We start from the raw sequence: 17,783 nt of genomic DNA on the forward strand, positions 1-17,783 counted from the left end.
GACTTTTTGCATGAAAAAGTCCATGAAAACTAAAAACCTTAATAACTCAGTAAATACTGGGTTTTTAAGGAAAATAAGCTTAATCTGTGACCACTTTTGCTTTTTCCCAAAAACCGACTTTTTTGTATGGAAAAGTCCATGAAAACTAAAAACCTTAATAACACAGTAAATACTGGGTTTTTTAAGAAAATAAGCTTAATCTGTGATCACTTTAACTTTTTCCCAAAAACCGACTTTTTGCGTGAAAAATTCCATGAAAATTATAAACCTTAATAACTCTGTAAATACTGGTTTTTAATGGAAAATAAGCTTAATCTGTGATCACTTTTACTTTTTCCCAAAAACCGACTTTTTTGCATGGAAAGGTCCATGAAAACTAAAAACCTTAATAACTGATTAAATACTGGGTTTTTAAGGAAAATAAGCTTAATCTGTGGTCACTTTTACTTTTTCCCAAAAGCCGACTTTTTTGCATGGAAAAGACCATGAAAACTAAAAACCTTAATAACTCAGTAAATACTGGGTTTTTAAGGAAAATAAGCTCAATCTGTGATCACTTTTACTTTTTTCCAAAAACCGACTTTTTTGCATGAAAAAGTCCATAAAAAAAGTAAAAAGCTTAATAACTCAGTAAATACTGGGTTTTTGAGGAAAATAAGCTTAATCTGTGATCACTTTTACTTTTTCCCAAAAACCGACTTTTTTGTATGGAAAAGTCCATGAAAACTAAAAACTTTAATAACTCAGTAAATACTGGGTTTTTAAGGAAAATAAGCTTAATCTGTGGTCACTTTTACTTTTTCCCAAAAACCGACTTTTTTGCATGGAAAAGACCATGAAAACTAAAAACCTTAATAACTCAGTAAATACTGGGTTTTTAAGGAAAATAAGCTTAATCTGTAGTCACTTTTACTTATTACCAAAAACCGACTTTTTTGCACTGAAAAGTCCATAAAAACTAAAATCCTTAATAACTCAGTAAATACTGGGTTTTTAAGGAAAATAAGCTTAATCTGTGATCACTTTTACTTTTATCCAAAAACCGACTTTTTGCATGAAAAAGTCCATGAAAACTAAAAATCTTAATAACTCAGTAAATACTGGGTTTTTAAGGAAAATAAGCTTAATCTGTGATCACTTTTACTTTTTCCCAAAAACCGACTTTTTTGCATGAAAAAGTCCATGAAAACTAAAAACCTTAATAACTCAGTAAATACTGGATTTTTAAGGAAAATAAGCTTAATCTGTGATCACTTTTACTTTTTCCCAAAAACCGACTTTTTTGTATGGAAAGGTCCATGAAAACTAAAAACCTTAATAACTGATTAAATACTGGGTTTTTAAGGAAAATAAGCTTAATCTGTGATCACTTTTACTTTTTTCCAAAAACCGACCTTTTGCGTGAAAAAGTCCATGAAAAACTAAAATCTTAATAACTCAGTAAATACTGGGTTTTTAAGGAAAATAAGCTTAATTTGTGATCACTTTTAATTTTTCCCAAAAACCGACTTTTGTATTGAAAAGTCCATAAAAACTAAAAACCTTAATAACCCAGTAAATACTGGGTTTTAAGGAAAAGAAGCTTAATCTGTGATCACTTTTACTTTTATCCAAAAACCGACTTTTTGCATGAAAAAGTCCATGAAAACTAAAAACCTTAATAACTCAGTAAATACTGGGTTTTTAAGGAAAATAAGCTTAATCTGTGATCACTTTTACTTTTTTCCAAAAACCGACTTTTTGCATGAAAAAGTCCATGAAAACTAAAAACCTTAATAACTCAGTAAATACTGGGTTTTTAAGGAAAATAAGCTTAATCTGTGATTACTTTTACTTTTTCCCAAAAATCGACTTTTTGCATGGAAAAGTCGATAAAAACTAAAATCCTTAATAACTCAGTAAATACTGGGTTTTTAAGGAAAATAAGCTTAATCTGTGATCACTTTTACTTTTTACCAAAAACCGACTTTTTGCATGTAAAATTCCATGAAAACCAAAAACCTTAATAACTCAGTAAATACTGGGTTTTTAAGGAAAATAAGCTTTATTTGTGATCACTTTTACTTATTCCCAAAAACCGACTTTTTTGCATGGAAAGGTCCATGAAAACTGGGTTTTTAAGGAAAATAAGCTTAATCTGGTGTCACTTTTACTTTTTCCCAAAAACCGACTTTTTGCATGGAAAAGTCCATGAAAACTAAAAACCTTAATAACTCAGTAAATACTGGGTTTTTAAGAAAAATAAACTTTTTATCAAAAACCGACTTTTTTGCACTGAAAAGTCCATAAAAACTAAAAACCTTAATAACTCAGTAAATACTGGGTTTTTAAGGAAAATAAGCTTAATCCGTGATCAAAAATCGACTTTTTGCATGGAAAAGTCCATGAAAACTAAAATCCTTAATAACTCAGTAAATACTGGGTTTTTAAGGAAAATAAGCTTAATCTGTGATCACTTTTACTTTCTCCCAAAAACCGACTTTTTTGTATGGAAAGGTCCATGGAAACTAAAAACCTTAATAACTTAATAATAAATAACCAAAACCCGACTTTTTTGCATGGAAAAGTCCATAAAAAAAGTAAAAACCTTAATAACTCAGTAAATACTGGGTTTTTAAGGAAAATAAGCTTAATCTGTGATCACTTTTACTTTTTCCCGAAAACCGACTTTTTTGCATGGAAAAGTCCATAAAAACTAAAAACCTTAATAACTCAGTAAATACTGGGTTTTTAAGGAAAATAAGCTTAATCTGTGATCACTTTTTCTTTTTCCCAAAAGCCGACTTTTTGTATGGAAAAATCCATTAAAACTAAAAACCTTAATAACTCAGTAAATACTGGGTTTTTAATGAAAATAAGCTTAATCTGTGATCACTTTTATATCTTAGCAAAAACCGATTTTTTGCATGGAAAGGTCCATGAAAACTAAAAACCTTAATAACTCAGTAAATACTGGGTTTTTAAGGAAAATAAGCTTAATCTGTGATCACTTTTACTTTCTCCCAAAAACCGACTTTTTTGTATGGAAAGGTCCATTTAAACTAAAAACCTTAATAACTTAATAATAAATAATCAAAACCCGACTTTTTTGCATGGAAAAGTCCATAAAAACTAAAAACCTTAATAACCCAGTAAATACTGGGTTTTAAGGAAAAGAAGCTTAATCTGTGATCACTTTTACTTTTATCCAAAACCGACTTTTTGCATGAAAAAGTCCATGAAAACTAAAAACCTTAATAACTCAGTAAATACTGGGTTTTTAAGGAAAATAAGCTTAATCTGTGATCACTTTTACTTTTTCCCAAAAACCTACTTTTTTGCATGGAAAAGTCCATAAAAAAAGTAAAAAACTTAATAACTCAGTAAATACTGGGCTCACTTTTACTTTTTACCAAAAACCGACTTTTTTGCACTGAAAAGTCCATAAAAACTAAAAACCTTAATAACTCAGTAAATACTGGGTTTTTAAGGAAAATAAGCTTAATTTGCGATCACTTTTACTTTTTCCCAAAAACCGACTTTTTTGCATGAAAAAGTCCATGAAAACTAAAAACCTTAATAACTCAGTAAATACTGGGTTTTTAAGGAAAATAAGCATAATCTGTGATCATTTTTACTTTTTTCCAAAAGCCGACTTTTTGGCATGAAAAAGTCCATGAAAACTAAAAACCTTAATAACTCAGTAAATACTTAATCTGCGATCACTTTTACTTTTTTCCAAAAACCGACTTTTTTGTATGGAAAAGTCCATGAAAACTAAAATCCTTAATAACTCAGTAAATACTGGGTTTTAAAGGAAAATAAGCTCAATCTGTGATCACTTTTACTTTTTTCCAAAAACCGACCTTTTGCGTGAAAAAGTCCATGAAAACTAAAAACCTTAATAACTCAGTAAATACTGGGTTTTTGAGGAAAATAAGCTTAATCTGTGATCAGTTTTACTTTTTCCCAAAAACCGACTTTTTACGTGAAAAATTCCATGAAAACTATAAACCTTTATAACTCAGTAAATACTGGGTTTTTAAGGAAAATAAGCTTAATCTGTGATCACTTTTACTTTTATCCAAAAACCGACTTTTTGCATGAAAAAGTCAATGAAAACTAAAAGCCTTAATAACTCAGTAAATACTGGGTTTTTAAGGAAAATAAGCTTAATCTGTGATCACTTTTACTTTTTCCCAAAAACCGACTTTTTTGCATGGAAAAGTCTATAAAAAAAGTAAAAACCTTAATAACTCAGTAAATACTGGGTTTTTAAGGAAAATAAGCTTAAACTGTGATCACTTTTACTTTGTTCCAAAAACCGACTTTTTTGCATGGAAAAGTCCATAAAATCTAAAAACCTTAATAACTCAGTAAATACTGGGTTTTTAAGGAAAATAAGCTTAATCTGTGATCACTTTTACTTTTTCCAAAAACCTGACTTTGCATGGAAAAGTCCATGAAAACTAAAAACCTTAATAACTCAGTAAATACTGGGTTTTTATATTATATTCTTTATAATTAATAACACTCATACGCCAGAGTGTTTTAGGTCTAAAGCATTAAATAATATTAATCATACGCCAAGTTTAAGGCAAGCTTTTCAATTTAATTTGTTTTTATTTTTTCCAAAAAACTTTTACTTTTTTAATGGCATTTTTAATGTTTAAAAAATTTTAATGTGCCAATTTTATTACTGATAAAACAGCTGTTACCATTTAGAAAAATATAAAACCGGAAAGTAAAGTAAATAAAAAACGCCTCTTCCATTAACCCAACGCCCTTGTCTAACACAACAGTGAACACGAAATTTGCATATTTCATTTTATTTAAATTTTACCATTTTACCATCATGTTAAATGCGCTTGGTTGGATAATGAAGTGTTTTCATTGTTTTCGCTACTGCCAAAACTCTTTACTTTGGATTAGTTTATTTTATAAAAGACTTAAAATTTTGTTTGTTTTTAAGGAAAATTCACTATCAAGGTAGTAGTGGTTATTGATACTTTTCTTAAACTTATTATACTATTGAATAAAACTTTGGTTTCTTTACAATCTCACTCTTTTGTTCTAGCAACATAAAGTAGGAAAAACTTTGCTGAAATGTTTCCATAAGTTTGTAGTATTAAAGGCAAGTTTATGTTTCCAACATATAACTTTTAACGTATTTTAACTATTTGATGCATTGTTCTAAAGGAAAAAAAACTTTAATGCAGATTTTGTTGGCAGGCAAAGTTCATCAATAATGATATGATATGGCAACAAGAAAGTTGAATGTAGTTTATGGAGATAAAAGAATTTACTTCAGCAAAGTATCTGTAGTACTTTATTAAGTATTGACTTTATTAGGGAACAAGAAGTGAACTGGAACTGAACTAGAACAGAAATAGAACAGAAACAGAACTAGAAGAGAACTAGAACAGAACTAAAACATAACTAGAACAGAACTAGAACTGAACTAGAACAGAACTAGAACAGAACTAGAACAGAACTAGAACAGAACTAAAACAGAACTAGAACAGAACTAGAACAGAACTAGAACAGAACTAGAACAGAACTAGAACAGAACTCGAACAGAACTAGAACAGAACTCGAACAGAACTAGAACAGAACTAGAACATAACTAGAACATAACTAGAACAGAACTAGAGCAGAACTAGAACAGAACTAGAACAGAACTAGAACAGAACTAGAACACAACTAGAACATAACTAGAACATAACTAGAACAGAACTAGAACAGAACTAGAACAGAACTAGAACAGAACTAGAACAGAACTAGAACAGAACAGAACTAGAACTAGAACAGAACTAGAACAGAACTAGAACAGAACTAGAACAGAACTAGAACAGAACTAGAACAGAACTAGAACTAGAACAGAACTAGAACTAGAACAGAACTAGAACAGAACTAGAACAGAACTAGAACAGAACTAGAACAGAACTAGAACAGAACTAGAACAGAACTAGAACTAGAACAGAACTAGAACAGAACTAGAACAGAACTAGAACAGAACTAGAACAGAACAAGAACAGAACTAGAACAGAACTAGAACAAACCTAGAACTAGAACAGAACTAGAACAGAACTAGAACAGAACCAGAACAGAACTAGAACAGAACTAGAACAGAACGAGAACAGAACTAGAACAGAACTAGAACAGAACTAGAACAGAACTAGAACAGAACTAGAACAGAACTAGAACAGAACTAGAACAGAACTAGAACAGAACTAGAACAGAACTAGAACAGAACTAGAACAGAACTAGAACAGAACTAGAACAGAACTAGAACAGAACTAGAACAGAACTAGAACAGAACTAGAACAGAACTAGAACAGAACTAGAACAGAACTAGAACAGAACTAGAACAGAACTAGAACAGAACTAGAACAGAACTAGAACAGAACTAGAAACAGAACTAGAACAGAACTAGAAAGAACTAGAACAGAACTAGAACAGAACTAGAACAGAACTAGAACAGAACTAGAACAGAACTAGAACAGAACTAGAACAGAACTAGAACAGAACTAGAACAGAACTAGAACAGAACTAGAACAGAACTAGAACAGAACTAGAACAGAACTAGAACAGAACTAGAACAGAACTAGAACAGAACTAGAACAGAACTAGAACAGAACTAGAACAGACTAGAATAGAACACTAGAACAGAACTAGAACAGAACTAGAACAGAACTAGAACAGAACTATAACAGAACTAGAACAGAACTAGAACAGAACTAGAACAGAACTAGAACAGAACTAGAACAGAACTAGAACAGAACTAAACAGAACTAGAACAGAACTAGAACAGAACTAGAACAGAACTAGAACAGAACTAGAACAGAACTAGAACAGAACTAGAACAGAACTAGAACAGAACTAGAACAGAACTAGAACAGAACTAGAACAGAACTAGAACAGAACTAGAACAGAACTAGAACAGACTAGAACAGAACTAGAACAGAACTAGAACAGAACTAGAACAGAACTAGAACAGAACTAGAACAGAACTAGAACAGAACTAGAACAGAACTAGAACAGAACAGAACATAACTAGAACAGAACTAGAACAGAACTAGAACAGAACTAGAACAGAACTAGAACAGAACTAGAACAGAACTAGAACAGAACTAGAACAGAACTAGAACAGAACGGAACTAGAACCAGAACTAGAACAGAACTTGACTAGAACAGAACTAGAACAGCACTACAAATTAACTACATTTTACCTTTTATATCTAAGTTGGTTCCAAGCTTAAGGTTCTCAAACCCATCGTTAACCATTTAGATACTTGAATATCTTTTTTTAATAATTTTCTTTTCATCTAGTTGTAATGGTTATTGTTGTTGTTATGTTCTTTAGCAGCTGTTGTTATTATTATATTTTTTTGATATTTTTTGAAGAACTTAAACAACACTAACTGACAGTTTGATTCAAGGTTATATTCGTTATGCACTTAAAAAATCCTTTTTCTATTCGAAAACATATTTGCACTCAAACATTTACAATTTATTACTACCACCAACAACACATGGTTGGTTGATGAGGATGAAAAAACCTCCGTACAAAGAGAATGAAAAAAAACCCTTTTGGTCTGAATTCGAGAACACACATGTCATCACATCACTTGTTCAGGATGATATTGTGACATTACACAACCACTTGATCGTTTTACTTACAAAACACAGACACACGTGAACAAGCGTTTCATTCAAATGAAAATAAAAATATTTGTGTTCAAGGGATGTTCAAAGGATGTATAGAATGAGTTTGTAAGATTGTTCTTTATACATTGTTGTCGTTGGGTTTTGTTGTTGTGTTGATGTTATTTCTCATACACACAATTTTGTTTTAACTTTCTTTTAATACTGAATTTCTTTCTAGATGCTGTTGTTTTTGTTATTGTTGTACATTTTCAATTGTTCATACGTACTTAAGTGTTTGTACAACATTTGGTTACACCTCTTTTGTCAAATGTCTCTATCATATTTCATATGCCGGGGAAAAGCAGAGGTTCTTAAAAGTTACTTCAAAATTATTAACAATTTGTCAAGGAGTTCCTCTATAATCATAAACTATAGCCATTTTAAGAACCTCTGTCTTAAAAGGACAATATTTTAAGTATGCTATAAAAAAACTATATATTGTTGATTTGTCATTTTAAATTTTTCATACCGGAACCATAGTTATTGCAATGCCTGATGTTGCAAAAAATATCAAAAGATAGAAATTATTTTTTATTACAAAAAGAAACGACAATGCAGCAGAGAATGTATATTTTGAGGGCTTGCAAATCATTTTAAATGATGTTTGAAGATACACATGAATCTTGTATGAGCTCAAGAAAACTAAACAGCAAAAATTCTATCTTACACACAAGTGTCTGCAATTGAAAAGGATATCTGCTGGCAAAATTTATTATAAATAGATATTTTAATATTAATATAAAGTTGTTAAAGCTATAACTTAAAACAGCAATTTATAAAATTTATAAGTTGTAATCAAATACAGTTCAAAGAAATGAGTAATAGAGAGATTTTGGGAAGGACATGCTGTGACATGTTATTCTATGTGAGAAAGAACTTCAGTTTGATATGAATGTGCTTGATGTTTTGATATTATAGCCTACAGTGTGGTCTATAGTCTAGTCTATAGTCTAGTCTATTGACTAATAATAGTCTAGTATATAGTCAATCAATAGTCTAGTCTATAGTCTGGTCAATAGTCTAGTCATAGTCTAGTCTATAGTCTAGTCTATAGTCTAGTCTATAGTCTAGTCTATAGTCTAGTCTATTGTCTAGTCTATAGTCTAGTCTATAGTCTAGTCTATAGTCTAGTCTATAGTCTAGTCTATAGTCTAGTCTATAGTCTAGTCTATAGTCTAGTCTATAGTCTAGTCTATAGTCTATCTATAGTCTAGTCTATAGTCTAGTCTATAGTCTAGTCTATATCTAGTCTATAGTCTAGTCTATAGTCTAGTCTATAGTCTAGTCTATAGTCTAGTCTATAGTCTAGTCTATAGTCTAGTCTATAGTCTAGTCTATAGTCTAGTCTATAGTCTAGTCTATAGTCTAGTCTATAGTCTAGTCTATAGTCTAGTCTATAGTCTATCTATAGTCTAGTCTATAGTCTAGTCTATAGTCTAGTCTATAGTCTAGTCATAGTCTAGTCTATAGTCTAGTCCTATCTAGTCTATAGTCTAGTCTATAGTCTAGTCTATAGTCTAGTCTATAGTCTAGTCTATAGTCTAGTCTATAGTCTAGTCTATAGTCTAGTCTATAGTCTAGTCTATAGTCTAGTCTATAGTCTAGTCTATAGTCTAGTCTATAGTCTAGTCTATGTCTAGTCTATAGTCTAGTCTATAGTCTAGTCTATAGTCTAGTCTAGTCTATCTATAGTCTAGTCTATAGTCTAGTCTATAGTCTAGTCTATAGTCTAGTCTATAGTCTAGTCTATAGTCTAGTCTATAGTCTAGTCTATAGTCTAGTCTATAGTCTAGTCTATAGTCTAGTCTATAGTCTAGTCTATAGTCCTAGTCTATAGTCTAGTCTATTCTAGTCTAGTCTCATAGTCTAGTCTATAGTCTAGTCTATAGTCTAGTCTATGTCTAGTCTATAGTCTAGTCTATAGTCTTAGTCTATAGTCTAGTCTATAGTCTAGTCTATAGTCTAGTCTATGTCTAGTCTATAGTCTAGTCTATAGTCTAGTCTATAGTCTAGTCTATAGTCTAGTCTATAGTCTAGTCTATAGTCTAGTCTATAGTCTAGTCTATAGTCTAGTCTATAGTCTAGTCTAGTCTATAGTCTAGTCTATAGTCTAGTCTATAGTCTAGTCTATAGTCTAGTCTATAGTCTAGTCTATAGTCTAGTCTATAGTCTAGTCTATAGTCTAGTCTATAGTCTAGTCTATAGTCTAGTCTATAGTCTAGTCTATAGTCTAGTCTATAGTCTAGTCTATAGTCTAGTCTATAGTCTAGTCTAGTCTATAGTCTAGTCTATAGTAGCTAGTCTATAGTTCTAGTCTATAGTCTAGTCTATAGTCTAGTCTATAGTCTAGTCTATAGTCTAGTCTATAGTCTAGTCTATAGTCTAGTCTATAGTCTAGTCTATAGTCTAGTCTATAGTCTAGTCTATAGTCTATAGTCTATAGTCTAGTCTATAGTCTAGTCTATAGTCTAGTCTATAGTCTAGTCTATGTCTAGTCTATAGTCTAGTCTATAGTCTAGTCTATAGTCTAGTCTAGTTAGTCTATAGTCTCTAGTCTAGTCTATAGTTAGTCTATAGTCTCGTTCTATAGTCTAGTCTATAGTTAGTCTATAGTCTAGTCTATAGTCTAGTCTATAGTCTAGTCTATAGTCTAGTCTATAGTCTAGTCTATAGTCTAGTCTATAGTCTAGTCTATAGTCTAGTCTATGGTCTATTGTCTAGTCAAGTCTAGTCATATTGTTAGTCTAATAGTCTTAGTCTATTAGTCTAGTCAATAGTCTAGTCTATAGTCTAGTCTATTAGTTCAGTCTATAGTTCTAGTCTATAGTCTAGTCTATATTCTAGTCTATAGTCTAGTCTATAGTCCTAGTCTATAGTCTAGTCTATTAGTCTTAGTCTATAGTCTAGTCTATAGTCTAGTCTATAGTCTAGTCATAGTCTTAGTCTATAGTCTAGTCTATAGTCTAGTCTATTAGGCCTATGTCTAGTCTATAGTCTAGTCTATCTTTCTAGTCTATAGTTCTAGTCTATAGTCTAGTCTATAGTCTAGGTCTATAGTCTAGTCTCTAGTCGACAGTCTAGTCTAGTCTATAGTCTAGTCTATAGTCTAGTCTATAGTCTAGTCTATAGTCTAGTCTGTAGTCTAGTCTATAGTCTAGTTCTATAGTCTAGTCTAATAGTCTAGTCTATAGTCTAGTCTATAGTCTAGTCTATAGTCTAGTCTATAGTCTAGTCTATAGTCTAGTCTATAGTCTAGTCTATAGTCTAGTCTATAGTCTAGTCTATAGTCTAGTCTATAGTCTAGTCTATAGTCTAGTCTATAGTCTAGTCTATTGTCTATCATAGTCTATCTATAGTCTAGTCTATAGTCTAGTCTATAGTCTAGTCTATAGTCTAGTCTATATCTAGTCTATAGTCTAGTCTATAGTCTATCTATAGTCTAGTCTACAGTCTAGTCTATAGTCTAGTCTATAGTCTAGTCTATAGTCTAGTCTATAGTCTAGTCTATAGTCTAGTCTATAGTCTAGTCTATAGTCTAGTCTATAGTCTAGTCTATAGTCTAGTCTATAGTCTAGTCTATAGTCTAGTCTATAGTCTAGTCTATAGTCTAGTCTATAGTCAGTCTATGTCTAGTACTAGTCTAGTCTATAGTCTAGTCTATAGTCTAGTCTATAGTCTAGTCCTCGTCTATCTATAGTCTAGTCTATAGTCTAGTCTATAGTCTAGTCTATAGTCTAGTCTATTCTAGTCTATAGTCTAGTCTATAGTCTAGTCTATAGTCGAGTCTATAGTCTAGTCTATAGTCTAGTCTATAGTCTATCTATAGTCCTAGTCTATAATCTAGTCTTAGTCTAGTCTATAGTCTAGTCTATAGTCTAGTCTATAGTCTAGTCTATAGTCTAATCTATAGTCTAGTCTATAGTTTAGTCTATAGTCTAGTCTATAGTCTAGTCTATAGTCTAGTCTATAGTCTAGTCTATAGTCTAGTCTATGTCTAGTCCATAGTCTATCTTAAGTCTAGTCTATAGTCTAGTCTATATCTTGTCTAGTCTAGTCTATACTTTTATTTTATGTTCCTCTTAGGCGTATGATTGTTGTGCTTATATTAATTAATAATAAAGTTCCGCCACATAAACACTGTTCTTAATTATAGCAATTTCCTGAAGCGTATGAGTGTTCGAATAATTAAATAGAAAATTACGTATACGCCTCATTTAACACAATTTTAATAATATAGTTGAAACTGAAATAAAATATAGAAAATCCTGGTGGTTTATAATTTAGTTTCTTTTGTAAGATGATACTTTTTTCTCTAAACATTGTGTCTTTTATTTCTAATATTTGTAGTAGCATTCTTTTAGGTTTAATTGTTTGCTCAACTGTTGTTAGTTTTTTTCTTTAATTCTTTTTTATATCTTCCACATTCTCGACTTAATTGTCAAATCATTTATTTCAATTATTTTATTATAGCTTTTAATGTTTGTCTTGTCAATTAGTAATTTTATTTTATTTTTTATTCGACAAAAGTTTTCAGTTCGCTTTTTCAAATCTAATTAGCGCATTTAATCTAAAAGAAAAACTATAATGTTTTTGAAGACTATAAAACTTACGCTTGGAAAATCATTTAATTAAGTAGATGACGATGAAATGAGACACAAAAAAATGTTATGAGAAGGAAAAACAATAATGAAAAATGGCAAAACAAGGCGGATCTTTAAAAGGTGTTATTTGCCGGAAAAGTTAAATAAATTGGTCATTAGGTTTGTTGGTTTCAAAAGAACAGGAATTGATTTTTTTACATAATAATGAACAATTTTGAATTAATATTAACTCTGTCCCCTCCTCTTTCCCACTGCCTTTTAATAACCGATACTATACAAGTTAATCTCTAAGAAAAGCTGCACAAAAAATTTTAATTTACAACATGTACTTGTATATTAGTGGTTATTTTGTTGTTATTTTAGTCCTGCTGTTAGTTATAGTGATTATTTTTTTCTCTGCAGCTAAAAAACCATTCAACATTTTAAACTGGTCATTAGAAAAGCGTCCTTTAAGGCGACTAACGAAGCGTTTAAATTTTATGTTTTGTATTTTGCTTCTAAGCATGAAAAAAACAAGTTGTAACAAGTTTAAGTTTAATTTTGTTTAATTTTATTTCTTTTCGTTTTAGAAAATTTATACCAAAGGAGCTTCGGCGGGTAAGTGAGAATGAATAGAAAACTAAATGAAAACATATTCTAGGTTATAAAGAAAGTTTTTGAAATCGAAAAACAAGTTTGAGGGGATTTATGATGGAAATAATAATTTCTTTTAAATAATGAACAGAAGTAGAACAGAACTAGAACAGAACTAGAACAGAACTAGAACAGAACAGAACTAGAACAGAACTAGAACAGAATTAGAACAGATTAGAACAGAACTAAACAGAACTAGAACAGAATTAGAACAGAACTAGAACAGAACTGGAACAGAACTAGAACAGAACTAGAACAGAACTAGAACAGAACTAGAACAGAACTAGAACAGAACTAGAACAGAACTAGAACAGAACTAGAACAGAACTAGAACAGAACTAGAACAGAACTAGAACAGAACTAGAACAGAACTAGAACAGAACTAGAACAGAACTAGAACAGAACCAGAGCAAAACTAGAACAGAACTAGAATAGAACAGAACTAGAATAGAACAGAACTAGAATAGAACAGAACTAGAATAGAACAGAACTAGAACAGAACAGAACTAGAATAGAACAAAACTAGACACTAGAACAGAACTAGAACAGAACTAGAACAGAACTAGAACAGAACTAGAACAGAACTAGAACAGAACTAGAACAGAACTAGAACAGAACTAGAACAGAACTAGAACAGAACTAGAACAGAACTAAACAGAACTAGAACAGAACTAGAACAGAACTAGAACAGAACTAGAACAGAACTAGAACAGAACTAGAACAGAACTAGAACAGAACTAGAACAGAACTAGAACAGAACTAGAACAGAACTAGAACAAACTAGAACAGAACTAGAACAGAACTAGAACAGAACTAGAGAGAACTAGAAGAGAACTAGAACAGAACTAGAACAGAACTAGAACAGAACTAGAACAGAACTAGAACAGAACTAGAACAAACTAGAACAGAACTAGAACAGAACTAGAACAGAACTAGAAGAGAACTAGAAGAGAACTAAACAGAACTAAACAGAACTAGAACAGAACTAGAACAGAACTAGAACAGAACTAGAACAGAACTAGAACAGAACTAGAACAGAACTAGAACAGAACTAGAACAGAACTAGAACAGAACTAGAACAGAACTAGAACAGAACTAGAACAGAACTAGAACAGAACTAGAACAGAACTAGAACAGAACTAGAACAGAACTAGAACAGAACTAGAACAGAACTAGAACAGAACTAGAACAGAACTAGAACAGAACTAGAACAGAACTAGAACAGAACTAGAACAGAACTAGAACAGAACTAGAACAGAACTAGAACAGACTAGAACGAACTAGAACAGAACTAGAACAGAACTAGAACAGAACTAGAACAGAACTAGAACAGAATAGAACAGAACTAGAACAGAACTAGAACAGAACTAGAACAGAACTAGAACAGAACTAGAACAGAACTAGAAAGAACTAGAACAGAACTAGAACAGAACTAGAACAGAACTAGAACAGAACTAGAACAGAACTAGAACAGAACTAGAACAGAACTAGAACAGAACTAGAACAGAACTAGAACAGAACTAGAACAGAACTAGAACAGAACTAGAACAGAACTAGAACAGAACTAGAACAGAACTAGAACAGAACTAGAACAGAACTAGAACAGAACTAGAACAGAACTAGAACAGAACTAGAACAGAACTAGAACAGAACTAGAACAGAACTAGAACAGAACTAGAACAGAACTAGAACAGAACTAGAACAGAACTAGAACAGAACTAGAACAGAACTAGAACAGAACTAGAACAGAACTAGAACAGAACTAGAACAGAACTAGAACAGAACTAGAACAGAACTAGAACAGAACTAGAACAGAACTAGAACAGAACTAGAACAGAACTAGAACAGAACTAGAACAGAACTAGAACAGAACTAGAACAGAAAGAACAGACTAGAACAGAACTAGAACAGAACTAGAACAGAACTAGAACAGAACTAGAAAGAACTAGAACAGAACTAGAACAGAACTAGAACAGAACTAGAACAGAACTAGAACAGACTAGAACAGAACTAGAACAGAACTAGAACAGAACTAGAACAGAACTAGAACAGAACTAGAACAGAACTAGAACAGAACTAGAACAGAACTAGAACAGAACTAGAGCTGAACTAGAACTTTATTGGAACTGAACTAGAACTAAACTAAATTAGAACTGAACTAAGGGAGAACTAGAGCACAATTCCGTTAAAGCTAGAAGTAAGCTAGAGTTTTTCACAAAAAATTTTTTAAATATTTGAAAAAAAATATTAAACTATTTTTAGTTATGCTTAACTATTAAGTTTATAATCTAGTGTTATATAAAAAAAAACATAATTTACCTCATCATCATATTGTCCTGTTCAGGCATGTCGTCTGTATTTTTCTCAATTTTGTTGGCTTAAATAAAACTGCAAATTAACGAAAAAATGATAATAATTTTCCTCAAAAAAGAAGAAAATTAAAGCGATTTTTTACTTTAAATTTTTGTCAAAGTTTTTGCACACTAAACTTCATGCGTTTTGCTGTTGTCGGCGACGTTTTAAATTTTCTAAAATTTTAAGGATTTCAATTTAACACTTTGTTGTTTTTTAGTTGTTTGCATGTGTATATGTATTTGTAGAATATGTCGTTGCTTTTTTTGGTTAGAAAGAAGACCTTGTACTTGTAACCTTTCTTGGTAAAAAAAAAAACGTTTCTAGTCAAGTGTCTTCTCTACCTTGTAGTAATTAAAGTAGTTTTTTAGTTTTGTCTATACGTTTGTTTTTCTTTTTTAGTTTTTGTTTGAAGGTTTTTTATTTTGCTTTAAGAAACAAGTTGCAAACACTTATTAAAATGTAAGAAAAAAGATCTCACAAAGACACTAGTCTGCTGCAGCTGTTGACTACTGTAACATTAATGTGTTTGTCACTGTAGTTTCTGTCATAGTAAATGCTGTCGACATCATTATCTTGTTGGTAATTACTGCGTTAATTGCTGTTGCTGCTCTTGCAGTTGCAACGTTTTAGTATATTCATTAACATATTTCAGGGGGCACAACATACACTTTAATTACTGTCTCAACTATGTTGCTGCTCAATGTTAAGTAATGTAGTGGTTTATAGCAGCAGCAGCCGTTTCCATAACCTTGACTTTCTAATTGAAGTGTTTTTTCTTTTCGTTTTTTGTTCGTGTTTTATGATTTTTAAGAAATATGTATGCTGCTAGGACTTTTTTAAATTTTTCGTTTCAAACTGCAATTAAAGCTGAGACTTTTACACAAGACAGAACTAATTTTTTATTAGTTGTTTTTTTGTTACCAATATTTTTATGTTTTGGATTTTTCAAAATCCATTAAAAACCAATTATTGCCATTTTCAAGTCATCACCATGCTAATTATTCAATTTTGTTTTTTTTTTCTGGTGGTATGTATGTTGTAAGTAATTTATGTTCTAGTTCCGTTCTAGCTCTGTTCTAGTTCTGTTCTAGTTCTGTTCTAGTTCTGTTCTAGTTTTGTTCTAGTTTTGTTCTAGTTTTGTTCTAGTTCTGTTCTAGTTCTGTTCTAGTTCTGTTCTAGTTCTGTTCTAGTTCTGTTCTAGATCTGTTCTAGTTCTGTTCTAGTTCTGTTCTGTTCTAGTTCTGTTCTAGTTTGTTCTAGTTCTGTTCTAGTTCTGTTCTAGTTCTGTTCTGTTCTTTCTAGTTCTAGTTCTGTCTAGTTCTGTTCTAGTTCTGTTCTAGTTCTGTTCTAGTTCTGTTCTAGTTCTGTTCTAGTTCTGTTCTAGTTCTGTTCTAGTTCTGTTCTAGTTCTGTTCTAGTTCTGTTCTAGTTCTGTTCTAGTTTGTTCTAGTTCTGTTCTAGTTCTGTTCTAGTTCTGTTCTAGTTCTTTCTAGTTCTGATCTAGTTCTGTTCTAGTTCTGTTCTAGTTCTGTTCTAGTTCTGTTCTAGTTCTGTTCTAGTTCTGTTCTAGTTCTGTTCTAGTTCTGTTCTAGTTCAGTTCTAGTTCTGTTCTAGTTCTGTTCTAGTTCTGTTCTAGTTCTGTTCTAGTTGTGTTCTAGTTCTGTTCTAGTTCTGTTTAGTTCTGTTCTAGTTCTGTTCTAGTTCTGTTTTTAGTTCTGTTCTAGTTCTGTTCTAGTTCTGTTCTAGTTCTGTCTAGTTCTGTTCTAGTTCTGTTCTAGTTCTGTTCTAGTTCTGTTCTAGTTCTGTTTATGTTCTGTTTCTAGTTCTGTTCTAGTTCTGTTCTAGTTCTGTTCTAGTTCTGTTCTAGTTCTGTTCTAGTTCTGTTCTAGTTCTGTTCTAGTTCTGTTCTAGTTCTGTTCTAGTTCTGTTCTAGTTCTGTTCTAGTTCTGTTCTAGTTCTGTTCTAGTTCTGTTCTAGTTCTGTTCTAGTTTGTTCTAGTTCTGTTCTAGTTCTGTTCTAGTTCTGTTCTAGTTCTGTTCTAGTTCTGTTCTAGTTCTGTTCTAGTTCTGTTCTAGTTCTGTTCTAGTTCTGTTCTAGTTCTGTTCTAGTTCTGTTCTAGTTCTGTTCTAGTTCTGTTCTAGTTCTGTTCTAGTTCTGTTCTAGTTCTGTTCTAGTTCTGTTCTAGTTCTGTTCTAGTTCTGTTCTGTTCTAGTTCTGTTCTAGTTCTGTTCTTCTAGTTCTGTTCTAGTTCTGTTCTAGTTCTGTTCTAGTTCTGTATAGTTCTGTTCTAGTTCTGTTCTAGTTCTGTTCTAGTTCTGTTCTAGTTCTGTTCTAGTTCTGTTCTAGTTCTGTTCTAGTTCTGTTCTAGTTCTGTTCTAGTCTGTTCTAGTTCTGTTCTAGTTCTGTTCTAGTTCTGTTCTGTTCAGTTCTAGTTCTGTTCTACTGTTCTAGTTCTGTTCTAGTTCTGTTCTAGTTCTGTTCTAGTTCTGTTCTAGTTCTGTTCTAG

The 17,783-nt window shown here is 31.6% G+C and overlaps 1 protein-coding gene across 4 annotated transcripts in view; it reads right to left on the reverse strand.

Moving 5' to 3' along the window:
- The window catches only part of LOC119607593 (inactive dipeptidyl peptidase 10), a 40,219-nt gene extending 24,768 nt beyond the window's left edge, over positions 1 to 15,451 (reverse strand). For 2 of the 4 annotated variants that reach the window (XR_005231742.1, XR_005231744.1), the window contains exon 1: positions 15,243 to 15,445. The gene's annotated coding sequence lies outside the window, so the exon portion shown is untranslated. Of the gene's footprint in view, positions 1 to 15,242 lie in introns of all 4 variants that reach the window. The other 2 variants (XR_005231743.1, XM_037961575.1) reach the window with 2 other exon arrangements.
- Positions 15,452 to 17,783: the final 2,332 nt, after the last annotated feature.

Source organism: Lucilia sericata, unplaced genomic scaffold (genome assembly GCF_015586225.1).
Source record: "Lucilia sericata isolate MDLA Ls3-8-SP2 unplaced genomic scaffold, ASM1558622v1 Contig000714F_arrow, whole genome shotgun sequence".
Taxonomy (NCBI): domain Eukaryota; kingdom Metazoa; phylum Arthropoda; class Insecta; order Diptera; family Calliphoridae; genus Lucilia; species Lucilia sericata.